Source organism: Dama dama, chromosome 30 (assembly GCF_033118175.1).
Source record: "Dama dama isolate Ldn47 chromosome 30, ASM3311817v1, whole genome shotgun sequence".
NCBI classification, from domain to species: domain Eukaryota; kingdom Metazoa; phylum Chordata; class Mammalia; order Artiodactyla; family Cervidae; genus Dama; species Dama dama.
In genome coordinates, this window is record NC_083710.1 from 67,151,056 (window position 1) to 67,169,972 (window position 18,917).

The window sequence follows — 18,917 nt, forward strand, 5'->3', positions numbered from 1 at the left end:
CAGAGCTCTGTATATTCATTTACATAATTTTTTCCCCATTTTTTTCAACTCCGTTACGAGTCATTTTAGGCTTTGATGAAATTAGTAGGTAAGAAAAAGAAATTGTGACTACTGAGCACTTGGTCCTACTTGGGATGAGCTCCAAGTGCAAAATACACACCGGGCTTTGAATATTTTGTATGAAAAAAACAAAGTAAAATATCACATTGTCAACTTTTCACATTGCTCACATGTTAAAATGATATTGTGGATACATTGGGTTAAATAAAAATTATTGTTAAAGTGAAAATAGAAATTATAAAATGATACTCCTTATTAAAAGGCTGGTAATATAATGAGAAGAACAGAAAATATATATGTGTATATATATATATATAAGATATATATGACTGAGAAATTACTAATAGAGAAGGGAAATTGAAAGGTGTGGTTGGTTAGAACTCACATATTCTGGAAGACAAGAAATGGTAAGAATACAGATTTAGATGTTTAGTCTGTGACTTTATGGGAAAGATTAAGATCCTTGAACTTGGATTTGAGACTTGGGAGTGGAGAAAAGAACCAAAGAGGCAGATTTGAAATCAGAATGGCCATGCCAACTGCAGGGAAAAGCTAGAGAGCTACTGGCTGTGATGTGAGAGCAGCAGGTGTTTTCTCCAACACACTGTGTGTCCCAAGTCCTTCTTTCCAATATATTTCCAGTGATTTTCAAAGAAGTGTTGTAATCATCAGGCAGGAGAAAATTTATTGAAGTGCTGGAATTGTCATTGCTGTTGTTTAGTTGCTAAGTTGTGTCCAACTCTTTTGCAACCTCATGAACTGTAGCCTGCCAGGCTCCTCTGTCCCTGGGATTTCCGAGGCAAGAATACTGGAGTGGATTGCCATTTCCTTCTCCAGGGATCTTCTCAACCTGGGGATTGAACCTAAGTCTCCTGCATTGGCAGATGGAGGCTACCACTGAGCCATCAGGAAAGCCTGGAATTGTCATTAGTAGCTCTATTTTTTAATCTTCTCTATAGGTCAGCTTATATTCTGGGATAAAAACACCACATAGTAATCTTTAACTACAGGTGTCCTTAGTTTCCATCTGTGAGCTACAATTTAGGGCTGGATGAGAAAACAAGACCATCTCAGCCAATGACCTTGTGGAGCAAACAGTGGTAGGGAAGACATATTACGCAATGGTGAAGAATACCGTGCAAGAGAACTTACGGAAGGTCTGGGAACATGATAAAAGGTTATGGTCAGCAATGACTTCCCCAACAAACTGAAACTTAAAACAGGGTTATGAATGCAATTGAGTAACATCCATAAATCTTTTACCAAGTACCTGCTTAGTATAGTAGATATTAATTTAGAGGTAATTAGGGACTCGAATCATGTATGTGATTCTGAAACCAAAGATTTAGAGTGCCCTGTAATGTATTCCTTATAATTCTGAATCTGAGTTGACATCTAGAATAGTGCAGCTAATGAAATTGGGCATGGGGGATATTTCAGATGAAATATTCTCTGTGCTTTATTATTTTTAATGAAATAAGAAGCAGCATTTTTAAAGAAGCTGCTCCCCTCTGAGAATTTGCATTGAAGCACAATAATACAATTATTCTTGTGGGAAAAAGAGTAGTCTGCCCTGCTGAGAACACAGAGCAGCTTTTGTCCTGAGAAGCTATTATAGGTTATATATTGCTCACCTAACACTGGGATCCTTTATGGTTATATATTATGATTTAAGTATAAATTAACTGTGAAAGAACAGAAATAACTTTCTATTATTAAAGTTGAAAACCCAACAGGGCATGTTTCTTCCTCTCCCTTAATCTCTCCCTCCATCATTATTGATAAAAACCCTGTGTGTGTACACTTACACATGCACATATAGTAACAATAAGCTTATGATGTAATGGCATGTTTATGTACATTTTCCCACATATTATTTTTATCTTTGCTGTTTACTGCCTATGCAAACCTTGGCAAGTTAAACTGTTGATACCTCAGTTTTCACATCTGTAAAATGGAGACTGTGTGATTTAACAATGTAAAGCACTCGAAGCAGTGCTGGCATGCATTTAGGAGTCAAGAAACGTTAGCTGTTTTTATGACAGCGCATACTGAGAGAGTTGCTTTTGTTAAAAATCAGATTGCTGAAATGAAGTGCTCTATGTATTAGAACCTGTCTTTGTAGATAAAGAATGATGGCTTGGTAGAGAATTATTGAGGGGATTTGCAAATGAAGTAATGAATTGCAGGGGGCTGCCAGGTGGCACTAGTAATACAAAACCTGCCTGCCAGTGCAGGAGACATAAGAGACACTGGTTCGATCCCTGGGCAGGAAGATCCCCTGGAGGAGGAATTGCCAACCCACACAAGTATTCTTGCCTGGAGAATCCCCATGGATTATGAAATATCCCATTAGAGATGTTTTGGAGCTATTCATGTTGGTCTGAACTCAGGATGACATCCTGGAATGGAGATAGATAGCAGAGATGTGTGTTGTGTGCTAAGTCGCCTCAGTTGTGTCTGACTCTGTGTGGCACTATGGACTGTAGCCAGCCAGGCTCTGTCCATGGGATTCTCCAGGCAAGAATACTGGAGTGAATTGCCATGCCCGTCTGCAGGTTATCTTCCCAACCCAGGGATCGAACCTACGTCTCTTATGTCTCCTACATTGGCAGGAAGGTTCTTTACCACTAGTGCCACCTGGAAAGCCCAGATAGCAGAGACAGTATATGCATAAAATTTGACCTGAAATCATTTGAGTCTATGATATTATCTAGGGTAGAGTATAGAGAAGTAGAAAAGGGACTGAGACAGACCACTCATTGAAATCCAGCATATGAATCACTAATACACTGTTAACAGCTTTTTCTCTTTAGCCTTGTGACCCCAGATACTGCAGCAGGCCAGGTTTCCCTGTTCTTCACTATCTCTCAGAGCTCACTCAGACTCATGTCCTTTTAGTCAGTGATGCCATCCAGCCATCTTGTCCTCTGTCATCCCCTTCTATTCCTGCCTTCAATCTTTCCCAGCATCAGGGGCTTAAGGTTTATTATTATTACTATTATTATGTATCATTTTAGCTTCCTAAATGGTAAATGCAGTTAGGAGTTTTCTGTTAGCATTACTTCATGGACTGATGCACCAGTACCTTTTTGAATTAAAATATGAAATTAATTAGGCAGAGCTTAATAAAGTCAAAGTTAGAGAGATCTCATCAGACATCATCAGACAACCTGGAAAATAGGCAACCTGATTGGCTAAGTGGATTTAAAGAACACAAAGAATGTGACTTATTGATATTGAATTAAGACTACCGATTTCAAGAGAAACATGTTTTAATTGTTGATGGTGGACTCTTAAGATTTGTATTTTATATTAAGGGAAAGTGACAATTATCTTTCTCTAATTCAGAAGAAACTGAAAAGGAATAAAGGAAAAGCAAGGAACAAATAACATTAAAAATATTGGTGTAAGAGTTTTTGTTGTTCAGTCATGTCTGACTCTTTGCGACCCCATGAACTATAGCACGCCAGGCTTCCCTATCCTTCACTATCTCCCAGAGTTTGCTCCAATTCATGTCCATCAAGTCTGTGATGCTATCTAACCATCTCATCCTCTGTCTTCCCCTTCTCCTTATGCCTTCAATCTTTCCTAACATCAGGGTCTTTTGAAATGAGTCAGTTCTTTGCATCAGGTGGCCACAGTATCGGAGCTTCAGCTTCAGCAACCGTCCTACCAATGAATATTCAAGGTTGATTTCCTTTAAGATTAACTGGTTTGATCTCCTTGCTGTCCAAGTGTCTCTCAAGAGTCTTCTCCAGCACCATGGTTTAAAAGCATCAATTCTTTGGTGCTCAGCCTTCTTTATGGTCCAACTCTCACATCCATACATAGGATACACTTAAGCATCCATTGTGGATGTTTTTGTTGACAGGAAGTATAGTGAAAAGAATACACATACTAGTGTCAATGGGCAAATCAGAAACATAGTTGTAGGTCTACTATTAGGTGACTTTGGATCCATTTCTTACCTTCTGTCAGATCTAGTTTTTTTTTTTTTTTTTTAATCTGTTAAGTGGGGCTAATTACATTCTTGGTCAGTGTGAGGACTCACTTGAGTCCAGCATTTCATATAATGCTCAGTATGTGATTATAGTAGTTAATTTTTCAATATTACTTACTTAAAAGCTGTTAAGAGACTAGATGCTAATTATTCTTACCACAAAAAGGAAATGATAATTACGTGAGGTGATGAAGGTGTTAGCTAATATGCTGCTAGTGATAATCATACAGCAGTATATACTGGTATCAAATCAGCATGTTGTACACATTAAACTTATGCAGTATTATATGTCAATTATATATTAATTTTTATTTATTTTTTAAATTTTTGTTTGTGCTGTGTGGCTTGTGGAATCTTAGTTCCCTGACCAGGGGTCAAATGTATGCCTTTAGCAGTGAAAGCATGGAGTCCTGACCACTGGACCACCAGGAAATTCAGGAAATTCCCTATAACTCATTTTTTTAAAAAAGAAAGGAGTATTCAGTCCTTTGCATTTGGCACTTCTTTCCCCCCAGAAAACTCATTTTTTTTTTTAATTAAAAAAATTTTTTTTAGTGTTTTGACTCGCTTCACCCAATTCTCATCCCTCAACCCCTCCACTTCTGGAAACTATCAATTTGTTCTCTGACTCTATGAACTTACGCTTTTGCTGTTGTCTTTTTGCTTAGATTCCACATAAAAATGAGATCATATGTTATTTGTCCTTCTGTCTGACTTCTTTTACTTAGTGTAATGCCTTTGAGGGCCGTCCACATCATTGCAAGTGGCAAAATTTCCTTCTTTTTAAATGAATAGTATTCCATGGTGTGTGTGTGTGTGTGTGTGTGTGTGTGTGTGTGTGTGTGTATCCCACACCTTCTTTATTCATTCATCCTTCGATGGGCACTGAGGTTGCTTCCATATCTTGGCTATTGTGAATAATGTTGCAGTGAACAAATGTGTTAGTCGCTCTGTTATGTCTAACTCTTTGCGATCCATGGACTGTAGCCCTCCAAGCTCCTCTGTTCATGGGATTCTCCAGGCAAGAATCCTGGAGTTGGTTGCCATTCCCTTCTCCGGGGGATATTCCCAACCCAGGGATTAAACCCGGTTCTCCTGCATTGGCTAGCAGATCCTTAAACGTCTGAGCCAATGAACATAGGGATGCACACATATCTTTTTAGCTAGTGTTTTTTTCTTTGGATGAATACCCAGAAGTTGAATTGCTGGGTCACTGGTATTTCTAATTTTGAGAAGCCTTTCTACTGTTTTCAACAGTGGCTGTACCAACAGTGTACAAGGGTTTCCATTTCTCCACATCTTTGACAACACTTGCTATTTCTTTTCAATAATAGACATTCTAACAGATGTGGAGTGACATCTCGTTGTGGTCTTGATTTGCATTCCCCTCAGGATTAATGATATTGAGCATATTTCCATGTACGTATTGGCCATCTGTATGGAAATCGTAATTCTTAAGGAATAATGTGTTGTGCTCTGCTAAGTCACTTCAGTTGTGTCTGACTTGTCGTAACTCAATGGACTGTAGCCCGCCAGGCTCCTCTGTCCATGGGATGATAATCATCTATAAAACAAATGGGTTGATTCTTGAGTGCCTTTGGGCTCTAAGTCCTGTGGTTCAGTGAATAGAGAGTAAAATCTTTAGTCCAGGAAATGAGAGGAAAATGGAAAGTTGTTCAGAGTTGAAAAATTATTGTTGTCATTATAATATATTTATTGTCTAATCATCCATTATATTTCACAGAAATCTTAAAAAGAATAATCTCTGTTTAATCTTTCAGAGAAAGGTAGGTAAAGCAGAGTTTCACAGAGCATTCATAAAATAAAATGACAAGAGTTAAACAGCATGTGTCATCAAAAGGCAATATATGTGCAAATACTTGGGATAGTTTAATTCCATGGCATGTTAGGAATCAATATGATAACTGAATCACAAATACGTTAATTTTAGAAGGGAGATTAAAGAAAATGTATAATAAAATGGGGATATCAAAGAGCAGCCCAGAGAATTCTAGGTTCATGTGTGGTGAAGCAAGAGCTAATTTAATTTATTTTCTGGTCCTTCTGCAAAGATGTGAAAAAGTAAAATTTTTGAATTTGAATTGAATGATTAAACATTTTTTTTTGAACAGCTTAACAAGAAACTTCATTCGTGGAAAAAAATATGGTTAAGGCATGTGGTGTTTTCTTTTGATAGAAGAGCTGTTTGTGTTGAGACAGTCTGTTCAACATAGACTAGTTTAAATTTGAACATCCATTAATTGTTGTCACTTATGTATTCATAGTGGAGGACAGGGAAGCCTGGCATGCTGCAGTCCATGGAGTCACAAAGAGTCTGACATAACTTAGTGAATGAGCAACAATCTATTCATACGCTGATAAATGTTTCAGACCGACAAATTAAGTATAAAAGATGAAGACAAATATTAACAGAAAGTAATCTTGAGAAATGAAGTGAATTTAAGAATCTAATTTTATTTCAATCCAAGAAGTGTACTGGACCATTATCTTGTAATAACCTATAATAAAATATAATCTGCAAAAATACAGACTCAGTATGCTGTATGCCAGAAACAAACACAGCATTTTAAATCAGCTATTGTTTAGTCACTAAGTTGTGTCCAACTCTTTCACAATCCCATGGACTGTACCCCATCAGGCTCCTCTGTCCATGAGATTTCCCAGGCAAGAATACTGAAGTCGGTTGCCATTTCCTTCTCCATGGACTCTTCCCAACTCAGGGATCGAACCTGTGTCTCTTGCATTGCAGGTGGAATCTTTACTGCTTAGTCAGCAGGGAAGCCCTAAATCAACTATGCTTTGATAAAAAAATATACTGGCTAGTTATTGTTCTAATACAATTGTTATAAACATGATTCATTGTATTATAGTCTCATTGTTTTATTGATAAATATTCTCGTCTTAGTTGTGAGAGGAGTTTAGAGGAAGATTGTTGGTTGCCTCAAAGGTATAGGTAAGATTTTGCCCCATGTTGTTTATTCTTTTTCTTTCCTAAGTTAAACAGTATCTGAAAAGCTTGCTTTATGGCACAGTTGTGTGGGTGATGGACACAGATCTGTGGATTAGCACCTCTTTATAGTTCTAACATGTAAGGAATATTGCATTTCATCAATTCCAATACACACATTTTCTTTGAAATATTTTGCCATCTCTGAAATCAGAATGTATCTTAAGATTGATGTGTTAGATTAAATTTGATGGTATATCATAGGTTAGTTGGCAGAATTTTCCCTTTCTAAACAGAACGCAAAATGGTGATGAATATCACAGTCTTGGGTTTGGTAAAATATGATAGTATCTTATATGTATCTTGAGGAGTAGATGTAATTGATCTGGATGATAAATATGAGGGGAACATGATAATCTGGGTCTATCTGGGGAAATGACTTGGAAGTAGATGACATCTTTTCCTTTCATCTTTTGTTTTACACTCACAAGATTGTGATACAAATTAAAGGTTTAGTTCAATTCAGCCATCATTATTTTCCTATATCATGTCTATAAAGAGAAGGAAAACAGTGTATGCCCTGTGTTTTTTATGAAGTCAGAAATAGCAGTCTTAGGTAATTTTACCAAAGTTTAACTAACATGTAAACAACTTGCATGGTGACTCAGACGGAAAAGAATCTGCCTGTCACTTGAGAGACATGGGTTCAATCCCTGGGTTGGGAAGATGTCCTAGAGAATGGGATGACTACTCACTCCAGTATTCTTGCCTGGAGAATCTCATGGATGAAGGAGACTGGTGGGCTATAATCTATGGTGTAGCAAAGAGTTGGACATGACTGAATGGCTAACACTTTCACTTTTTCAAACGTCTTTCAGGTGGGAACCATGTATACCATTTTAACCCACCCATTTAAAAAATATAGTGCATAGTAAATGCCTATAGAGCAGGACCCAGTGCAGCTTGCACTTAGAAATAAAGCGAGTCTTCTGTCACCTAGTTCAACCTGTACACGAGGTAAATCGCTGTCAAAAATGTCAGGAAATATTCTGATATGGCATTAGTTCATCTATGAATGTAATAGATGGATTTTTGCATTCTGTATTTTGTATGGCATTATTTTATATTTGACTGTCATTTCATTTTAGAAGATTCAAGGTAGAATAAATATTTTGACATTTCTTTCATTAAGTAAAAATTATGTGTTTCTAATGATATGTTTTAACAGTAATTTTGTGTTCTCATGAAAAGATTTTATGCAAACTGCAAAAAGAGTTAGAAATCCTCTTGTTAACTGCAGCTGGGACCAGTTTGATTTTTAAGAAGAATGAAGTTAAGGAGTGTTTTTTCAATATAGCCAAAGAAATTAGAAATTAATGAGATATAATCTATAGTGATGCTATCATTCATTATAATAGAGATTTTATTGTTTTGAAACTTTAGATTTTAATGGGGTTGGGGATTTCTTAAATATTCATTAAATTTTCCTCTGAATTCAAATTTAATACAGCCCATTTCTTACTGCTGATTATCAGTTCCTTTTACCACTACTTTTTGTCTAGTAAATAAATATTTAACCATGATAACACTGAGCCTTCTTGCTTGCATCCTAAAACTTGGCAAAGAATAAAGAAAGAAAAAAGATAAGAACTTTTTTTTTAAGCTGAGTTTGCTTACCTGGCAGGAAAGAATGTGCATGCATGACTGCTTTCCTGTGCGCACCCATACACACACACATTCTCAGTGAAGAAATTTGTTAAATAATTTGCCAAGGGAGCAAAGTTAGGGGGGTTTCAGTGGTTTTAAAAAAAGTAGAATTTATGGTGGATATACTAATTAAAGATTGAAAGCTTGCTCTCTAGATAAGACAAATGAATCTGTATCTGTATATAGTTGGCGAAAACAAATCTTATTGTTCACAACAAATCCTTTTATTCTCTTGTCAAGAAAGAGTCTCCCTTTAAGTCCATTGAGGGTCTGATGCATTCAAGTTCTGGGTCCATTTACAGCTTTAGCTTGTTAGAACCTGCCATGGTGAAGCAGAGCATTCAGTTTTCACATCACCTTTTCATGGTGTTGAATTGAAAACAAACTCACATCTAAATCCAGAAAGCCATGAAAAATAAGCCATTACTGAAATCACTGAAGGTCAGAGACTTAACACAAGAGCAGAAGTCCTAACACTTCACTTCTCTTCTAACTCTCTCTAACCCATCCCCTTTTCATGTCCCCAAATAAGAAACAAGGAAACAACAAAGTTTTAGCCCATAAAAGCTCCTTTTTTTTTTTTTTTTTTTAGTTGAGAGAAAGATGGCCAAGGAGCAAGCTGTATCTTCCTTTCTTCTGGTACTTCCCTGTCCTATCTTTTCTAATCAGACTTTTAATTTTGAGTTAATTGAAAATTCACATGCAATTGTAAGAAATCACACAGCCAGATCCAATGACCCTGTAACCCATTTCCCAGTGGTGACATTTTATGAAACTATAGTACCATGTTACAACCAGGATATTAACATTGATAAAGCTAAGACACAGAACAGTCTATCACCCACAGACCTCGTGTTGGCCTTTCATAGCCATCCTCACTTCCCTTCCACCATCTTTGACCTTTGGCAACCACTAGTCTGTTCTTCATTTCTACAGTTTTGTTATTTCAAGAATTGTGTGTAAGTGGAATCATATAGTATGTGACCTTTGAGACTGGCATTTTTTTACTCAGCATAATCCCCTTGAGATTTATCCAAGTTGTATCAGTAGTTTATTCATTACTCTTGCAGACTAGCTTTCCATGGTATGGATATCCCAGTTTGTTTAGCTATTTAGCCACTGAAGAAAATCTGGCTTGATTCCAGTTTTTTTTTTTTTTTTTTAATCTACTAGGAGTAGATCTACTATGAACATTGTATATAGATTATTGGGAGAACATAGTTTTCACTATTCTAAGATAAACACCAAAGAAAATAATTGCTGGGTCTTATGGTAATTGCGTGTTTAGTTGTATAAGAAACCATCAACTTGTTTTTCAGAGTGGCTGTACCGTTTTTACATTCCCATCATCAGTGAATGACTGATTTACTTTTTCTGTGCCCTAGCCAGCCTTTCATGCCATTATTGTATTTTAGTTTAGCTGTTCTGATAGGTGTGGCCTGATTTCTCACTGTGGTTTTAATTTGCACTTCCCTTATAGCTAATGATGTTGAACATCATTTTCATATGCTTTTCTCTGCCTTTTTAATATCTGTTAATTTACCTTTCCTACTTACTCTCCATTTCCTCTGTTACCCTAAGCAGCAAATCTGTAATTCAGTCCTGATCTATTTCATGTCTGCTTTTGGTTCCTGAGAAGCTACATAAAAGGCCTCCTGCTGCCTCTTAGGGATGATGACTTCCCATCCTGAGAGCGCCAGTGTTCAGCCTCAGGACTGTTCTTCTCTACTGGCCTCGTAGCCGTCAGTCCTTGAGGCAAAAAGTACAGAATTTTCTTGGCTCCAAACCTCTACTGCATGCTGCATTCAGGTCCTGAAAAGGCACTGTCTGAGCCCACACTTGCAGAGTGCCTTCTCATTTAAACAGATTCTTCATTTGCTCTCACAGCTGCTTGAACAAGAACATGGGAGTAAGTGATCATTGCAAGAAAAAGATGTTCTTGGAAGGCAAGCATAATATGAAAAGAGACATTTCTGCCTTCAGCTAAACAGGCTTTTCTATTACTCCCCAAGCAAGTTCTACAGCTTTTCCTGATTGGGTTATAAATTCTCTTGTTGATTCTAAACTCCTCAAAATACAACCAGAAAAATCCTAGGACTGAAGCAAGTTAAGAGGCCTCACTTAAGAGGCTTCCAGTAGGGGAGAACACTACTCTGATACAAGTCTTAGAGTCTCAGGAAAGAGGAGACACGGGAGCCTATTGTTAGGGCTTCAGACCTTAGACTGAATGGTTTTAAGATGACTTTGCAGAGTAGGAAATGTGGGAATTGACAGAGTTGTTATTTAAGGCTCTAACTTTGGGATCAGTGGATTCTGAGAGGTGAGGCTATGGAAACAAGTCTTAATGAGCAAGCTGTTACTCCTGGTGAGGAACATGTTTGTTTCCCATGGTCTTATCATCCAGGGGCAGGTAATTCCTAATGCAACTACTAGGTCATGTTGCTTGGTCTCAGTATTGGTTTACTTAAAGTCAGGACACTGTCCCTGGTTCTAGTACTGTTCCTACAGGGAAAAGGAATTATGCTGGGACTTTGAAGATCCATATAAGGAAATTGCACCTGTGCCAGTTACAAATGGGTTGCTTCTCACTTCCAAATTCACCCATCACTGCCTGGCTTGTGATACTGGGGCTGAATCTTCTGACCGTTTCTCCTTTGTCTGCTGGCACTTTAAGCGTTGTAAGTAGAAGGTCTCAGAAGGACACTGCAGAAAGTGTCCTGTCTTTCTGTTCCTGCTTCCAGTGTGAGTCTCTGTGCTTGCTGCCATGGTGCATAGTCATCATGGAGCATATCCAGTGACCCTCCTCCCCAGAGAGCACTCAGTCGCAGCATCCTTGTCAGAAGCTCCCTGGAGAGTTTCTTTGGCAATTCTGAGAACAGTTTCCCAGTGACACCTAGAGAGTCTTACAGACTTCCATGAGTTCTCTTGTTCCCTTAAAAGGTGGCTTTCTTCTTGCTTACCTGTTATAAGACCTTCTCAGACTTTCCCATAATCTAGAAGGCTATAGCTGTTCCCTCACCAGCGATGTCTGGATTACATCTTGGCATGAGTAGGAGTCTTTCGCATTTTTTTCCTTCTTTGAGTGCTTTGCCTCAGTCCTTTATCAGCTACTATTAAATCCTTTACAATTCTCTTTGCCCCTTTCTAGTTAATCTCTGGCAAATTCTGTATATTAGCCTCTTTCAGCTCAAATTGCTATATGGTTTTTGTCTTCTGATTGGACCCTAACTGGTTTGTTGTTTAGTCACTAAGACATGTCCGACTCTTTCTGATTCCCATGGACTGTAGCCCATCAAGCTCCTCTGTCCATGGGATTCACTAGGCAAGAATACTGGATTGGAAAGGAAATTACCATTTCCTTCTCCAGGGGATCTTCCTGACCCAAGGATTGAACCCGGGTCTCCTGCATTGCAGGCAGATTCTTTACCATCACAGAAATGCTACTGTATTGGTCTTAGGAGATAGACCCACAGAGATTGGAATTTGGGGTTGATTTGAACCTGCTCTAGGATTTGAACACAATGTTGAACACTTTGACAGCAGAAAGTGAGATGCCAGTATCTGTTTCATGCAGTGGCATTATAACTAATCAAGTTATCATTTATAGTTGATTGTGATGAAGGGCCAACTGCATTAAGTGCTTCGGATGCCCACTTGAGTGCAGTATTTGAACATTCTGTCATTCATAATAGCTACAAAGGCTGTGGGTGGTGTGGATTCTACTAAGCATGTTGGAGCGCTTACAGAAAGAAAACAATGAGCCCAAGGCCTTGAACTCTCAGCCGAAGGCATGGTCTGAGAAACAGAGCATCCATGCCAGCCTTAAGTATACTCTTATTTAATATATCTACAGAACTGATAAGGGCTTCACCAGTGGCTCCACGGTAAAGAATCTGCCTGCAGTGTAAGAGATGTGGTTTCAATCCCTGGGTCTGGAAGATCCCCTGGAGAAAGAAATGGCATTCTACTCCAGTAGGCATGCCTGGAGAATCTCTTGAACAGAGGAAGCTGGCAGGCTACAATCTATGGGGTTGCAGAAGGCTCAGACATGACTGAGTGACTAAACAGCAACAACAGGGCTGATATAGCTAAAACTGAATATAAAATTGCATTATATCTGCTATTGAACTTCAATGCCCATTCATCTACAGTCTTCCCACATTTCTCATTTGAATGTTAGGGGATTTATTGGGAAAGGATGAAGTGTTGAAATTGGCATAGGAACATGTGGCTGGACCCACAGGGGAATGACTTTCTTGAGCCTCAAGTCACTCTGAGCCTCTCTTAGCACTGAGGTAGCTTACCTTTCTGTGACTGAGGAGACTACCTTTTCTTTGCTAGAAAATTTTGTGATTACTTCACCTGGGAATAATGATTTACAAGTGAGTATTCATTCTGTTCAAGACTTCCCCACAACCAGTTCTAGTAATTTCTAGGCTCACTGCAAAGGGGGGATCTTAGAATGTTCCAGGGAGGTAAGTGTATACTATGACCCAGGCATAAATAATTTTCATACCAAAAAATGTATGAGGCTTTATTATTGCACATGTTCAGAACTGTACAATAATAATGTTATTGGGGAAGTATACTGTTACTGGGGAATAATACTGAACTGGGGAATCTGCATAAGAGTGGATCCAAAGGGTGTTAGGCCAAAGAGTATAGAATATAACAATAAATAAGACTGAATTCATTGTTATATGAATGTACTTATTAGAAAGTTCAGATTTAATGTGTTAGCTTGGGAAACCAACAGGAATATATACAGCTTTTAAAGTCTAATGATGTCTACTTTGTACCTATTACAAGAGCCTTCAAAATTGTCTTCCACATAGTAACTCAGTACGTATTTACTGAATTTACTTGAAATCTCAGTGCCTGACCTCTAAAACTAAATGTATCATCAAAAGAGAAAAAGAATAACAGAGGTAAATAATAGAGAATTCACACTGCAAGTAGGGTGAAAGAGAACACAGCCAACTCAAAATATTTATTGATTTACAGATCATTAAAATGTGGAAGAAATTATCTATACTATGAAAATCCACACAGTAATTTATGTATAGTCACCTTTATAATGACATGGGGACATTTTTCACTAAACATTTAGAAAAAGAAATCCAACAAAAATTTGTTTTCCAAGTGTCATACATCTTATGATTGACTGTTACTTCTCAAATTTATTACTAGTTTCTTAAGTGAATAAGAATACTAGAAAGCCAAGCAGTTCTATTCCCAGAAATAACCCAGAAACTTTAAAGGTTTCTGTGGATAGGACTGTGTGTATGAGATCACTATTCCTGGAATCAAACTTGTCTCTAAACCATCTTTAATTAAAAAATGAGGACCACATATGAGAAAATTTTGCTAGGAAGCATATATTATTATTCATGAAATAATACAAATTCAGTTTCTCCATTTATTTATTTATTTATATTGGAAGATAATTGCTTTACATGTTGTGGTGGTCTCTGCCGTACCTCAACGTGAATCAGTCATAATTATATATATTTATATCCCTTCCCTCTGGAGCCTCCCTGCCCTCCCAAGTTTGTCTACTCAAAGTAATTCTCTATATTACCTTTTTATTTTTTTACCTTTTTATTTTTAAATATAATTTACTATAATAAACTGAGGCTTTCCAGGTGTTGCTAGTGGTAAGGAACCTGTCAGTCAATGCGTGTAGATGCTGGAGACAAGGGTTCGATCCCTGGGTCAGGAAGATTCCCTAGAGGAAGCCATGGCAATCCATTTCAGTATTTCTTGCCTGGAGAATCCCCATGGACAGAGGAGCCTGGTGGGCTACATCTATAGGGTCGCAAAGAGTTGGACACAACTGAATCAACTTCACATATATGCATGCACTATAATAAATTATGCTTAGATTTAACATTCATTGACCCCAGACAGTTTTAGCTAACAGTGATTCTACTGTCAAATTTGATCAAATCCTTGCTTCTAATTTTACTCTGTGCTAAAAATGGCCAGTAACTATTTTGAAATCATGTAAACTAGCAAGTTAATATATGGTATTATATGGAGGCTATATTAAGAAACTGCAGATCAACTTGTTAGTAACTGAATTTACATACACAAATGTATGCACATCCACAGATACAGACTGCCTGCTAATTAATGCATAAAAGAGGAAAATATAATATTTGAAGTATGGTTTGCTGCTGTTTGTAGTAACAAGTTAAGAAGGGCATTCTGCAACAACTAATTCATGTCAGAAAGTGAAAATGGTTTTAGGCTAACATAAGTGTTTGGATGCTGACATATATCTCATATCTCAGACATCTTTCAGTGCTGATACTGTAATCAAGATGGTACAGTTCATTAAATGAAACTTTGAAGACCTTCACGGAAGTTTAAGTGGTACTCTAACTTAGGAATGGAACGACTTAATTGCTGTACATTTCTTCAGTCATGGTGCATAAGTATAGGAAACTGACATATTGAGAAATACACATGTTGAGTTGGCCAATGAGTCAGTTCGGAATTTCCCATAACATCTTATGGAAAATCTGAACGAATATTTGACCAACCCAATATATACATTCACACTCTCTCTGACACATCTATCACTAGGGAAGCACCAAACCATGTAATCCTTGTTTCTGTTGACAACACCAGCAAACATCTGTGTCTTGCTGCCCTCGGCAGACTGTCTCCTTACCTCTGGCCAGTCCCCTCCTCTGCATTGTCACTTACCTCCTCTTGGGGATTTCACAAGAGTTTTGGCTGGATTCTCTCATGTGGACTGTGCTTAATGCCTTTGAAACTAGAATTGGGAGTGTTTTGTCTCTGGTTCTCTTCTCCTCTCTCCCACTGTTTAGTGGTTAAGTCATGTCCTACTCTTTATGACTCCATGGACTGTAGCCCACCAGTCTCCTCCATCTATGGGATTTTTCAGGCTAGAATACTGGAGTGGGTTGCCATTTCCTTCTCCCCCAATCCCAGCCAACTCTTCTTTTGGGTTTCCACAGATTTGTCTTATTTTTGGTACCCAAACAAGGAATCTGGGAAAAGTTCCACAAGAGTAGATTTTAAAAGCATTTAAGTGACAACACCCAATTCCTTGCTGAAATCTGTTGCTTGCCAACACTAAGACTTTGTTTTAAGTCAAGAGACTTGGTTTTGGTGCTTTCCACCCTTGAATGAATTCTTCATCCCTTTTCTACCTCCTCACTCACCCCTGCCTACCATCATCTTATGGTGACTTCTATTCTTAGAAGATTCCATCCTTAAGCCACAGTAAATTGTGTTAGTTAAATGTCAAGCATGAGCTATACTGGTATGTCATGGAGAGGGTTAACATAACATACATTATGTTAACATACATTAACATGCATGTTAATATGTTGGTCACTTTGGCCCTTGGGACATCCTGGCAGAGTCTTGTTGCATCTGGATATGCACAACCTTGTGCCATTAATTCTGTTTAGAAGGTTGGTACTATATTCTTTAATAGACTTATATTTTCTACCATTTCATCTAGCATCCCCAGGATATAGATAGATATGAATAATTTAGATAAAGATCTGGCACTCTAAAAAAATAATTGGAAGACATGAATGAATTTTAAAGTACTTGCAGAGCAATATCCTGAGCATGTAATTCCAAATAGCATGTGGCAGAATAAATCATCAACAGACTGCTTTTTAATCTCTCCCATCTTAATAGAATAGCAGGTTTACTTATATGTATCCCTGAGATATGGGAGTAAATGGAGATTAATGATATATTTGAGTTTCTTTCCAGGCATCAAATATGGGCTATTGCATTCTAAAACTTATAAGCTATACTATGGATTTTTGTTTAATCTTTAAGTAATTTATTTGCTAACCTTCCCAATATGTTACCTTCAAATTATACTATAACACAAATAAAATTCAAATGCTTGCATTTTAAAAACAAAATGAAATAAAGGAAAGAGATTAAAGGTTGATTTCCCCCCCCCCCCCAGGTCATGTTCCATTTTGATTTTTAAATATTTATATTTTCATGAAAGCATCAAGTTTGTACTTCTTAAATAACATATGATTGTGAGAGAAAGTTTGAATTGTTGCTTTTATCATTTAGGATGCTTTGGGATTCAAGCAGTAACAGAATTTTTAACCACTAACTGTTAAATAATAGGAACATGTTACTTCATTATTATAAGTTTACAGTTTAAGTGGTGCCATCTATCAAATAACTCATTACTTTCCATCTTTGTCCCCTACATTCCGTTCACCTGGGCTTTCTGCCTCTGGCTGCCCCCTGCATAGTCACAGTATGGAGGCTGTAGCTCCTGGTGCTTCATGCTTTCATAACCACAGCTGAGACAGAAAGTCCAGTGTCCTCTCGAGCATTTCTTTCATCAGGGAGGAGAACCTTTGCAAAAAGTTTCTTCAGCAGGCTTCCCATTGCATCTCACAATGTTGTTATTTTTTTTTTTTTTTTCTGGAAACTGATGGTATTTATCATTTCTGTTCTGAAATCATTAGGGACAATGATACTAGACCTGGCCTGGGAACCCTATTTAAAGTGTGAACCATTAATTTGGCTGATGTGTCAGACATAGATTTTTATAGACATAAACCATAATTAATCACGTAAGTTTAGTAACACTAAAGTAAGAGCACTTAGAGTAATGTTTAAAAGTGCAGACTTTGAACCCAGACCTCCTTGAGTTTTAATTTTAAAGTAATTACTACTAACTAGCTATGTGTTCTTGGGAAATTTATTTAACCTCTTTCTGAGTCTCAGTTTTCACAACTGTAAAAGTGGGAATTATATAAAATCTATCTCAGAGATCATGAAAAGATTAATTTAATTAGTTGATATAACATTATGTTCAAAACAGCATGTGCTTAATTAATGACAGTTATTTCTGTACTTTTACTAATGACTAAGGGAATCTGAAGAAAATTCCAGTGTTCTCATGCCTAAAAATTGATGGATGTGGATTCAATCTCTGGTCATTCTAAATTCAGAATTCATGTTCTCTGAACTTATTGTATCATAGTCCTTGTTGTAACTTTGTAAAGGTTGCAGACCCAGACATAGGATGAATATTATTGATTCATTAATCAACTGGTTTTTTAATTATAGAGAAATAGAAAAATATACTCTCAACATATATAACAAGAAGATTCTTAGATTTTGTGTATATTTTACTTAAGTTTTTAAAAAACATGATATTAATTCTGCTATGAGGTTATACTTAAAGCATGTATATATCACTGAATTTTTTGAAAGACAACTTTTGAGCTTGTAACAAAAATTATTTTTCTCAAACTTAAAGTAAAAGTTTCAGGAATATTTAATGTGAGGATCAAAACATTGTTCTATATGATATTTAAAAGAAACTATTTATAACAGTGTTTTGTATTTCTAAGAATGTAGTATAGTTTTGTAAATGAATCCTCACCTACCCATGTGTTTGGGAGTTGACTCACTTCTACTTTACATACATCAGCAAGGCACATAAAGTTCTTAGACAGATAGTAAAAAATAATTTTCAACTTATTGCTCCAGAAGAAGAGGCAATAAATAAGGAGAGCAGTTTGTAGAGGGTTGGTTATTGGCAAGGAATCTTGTTCAAGATCCAGGAGTTATGAAGGTAGAATAGACTGTGAGTGTTAAGATTAATCAGGCATCACGTTATAGTCTTGATTTTCCTAGACTCTATGCCTGCACACAGACAAATATCACCTATTATTATTTATATTATTAATGGCATATATATGTGTGTGTGTGCATGAGCTTTCCAGGTGGCACTAGTGGTAAAGAATCTGCCTGCCAATTCAGAAGATGCAAGAGATGCAGGTTTGATCCCTGGAATTGGAAGATCCCCTGGAGAGGGAAATGGCAACCCACTCCAGTATTTCTTGCCTGGGAAATCCCATGGACAGAGGAGCCTGGCGGACTACAGTTCATGAGGCTGCAAAGAATCGGACATGACTGAGTGACTGAACACACATGTATATACATATGTATTTTGAGGGATTCTATTCCTATCTTAGAACTGCTGTAACAAATTACCACAAAGTGTATGGCTCTAAAACAGGGATTATTTTCTCATAGTTCTTAAAGGTGGAAGTCCAAAATCAAGGTGTGAGCAGCGTGTGTTCCTTCTGGATGAAGCTGTTGCATGGATCTCTTACAGCTTCCAGTGGCTATTGGCAGTTC

At 37.3% G+C, this 18,917-nt stretch overlaps 1 protein-coding gene across 1 annotated transcript in view; it reads left to right on the forward strand.

Annotated features, from left to right (window-relative positions):
- Window positions 1-18,917, forward strand: part of GPC5 (glypican 5) — a 790,871-nt gene that overhangs the window by 118,707 nt on the left and 653,247 nt on the right. The gene's annotated exons all lie outside the window — the stretch shown is intronic.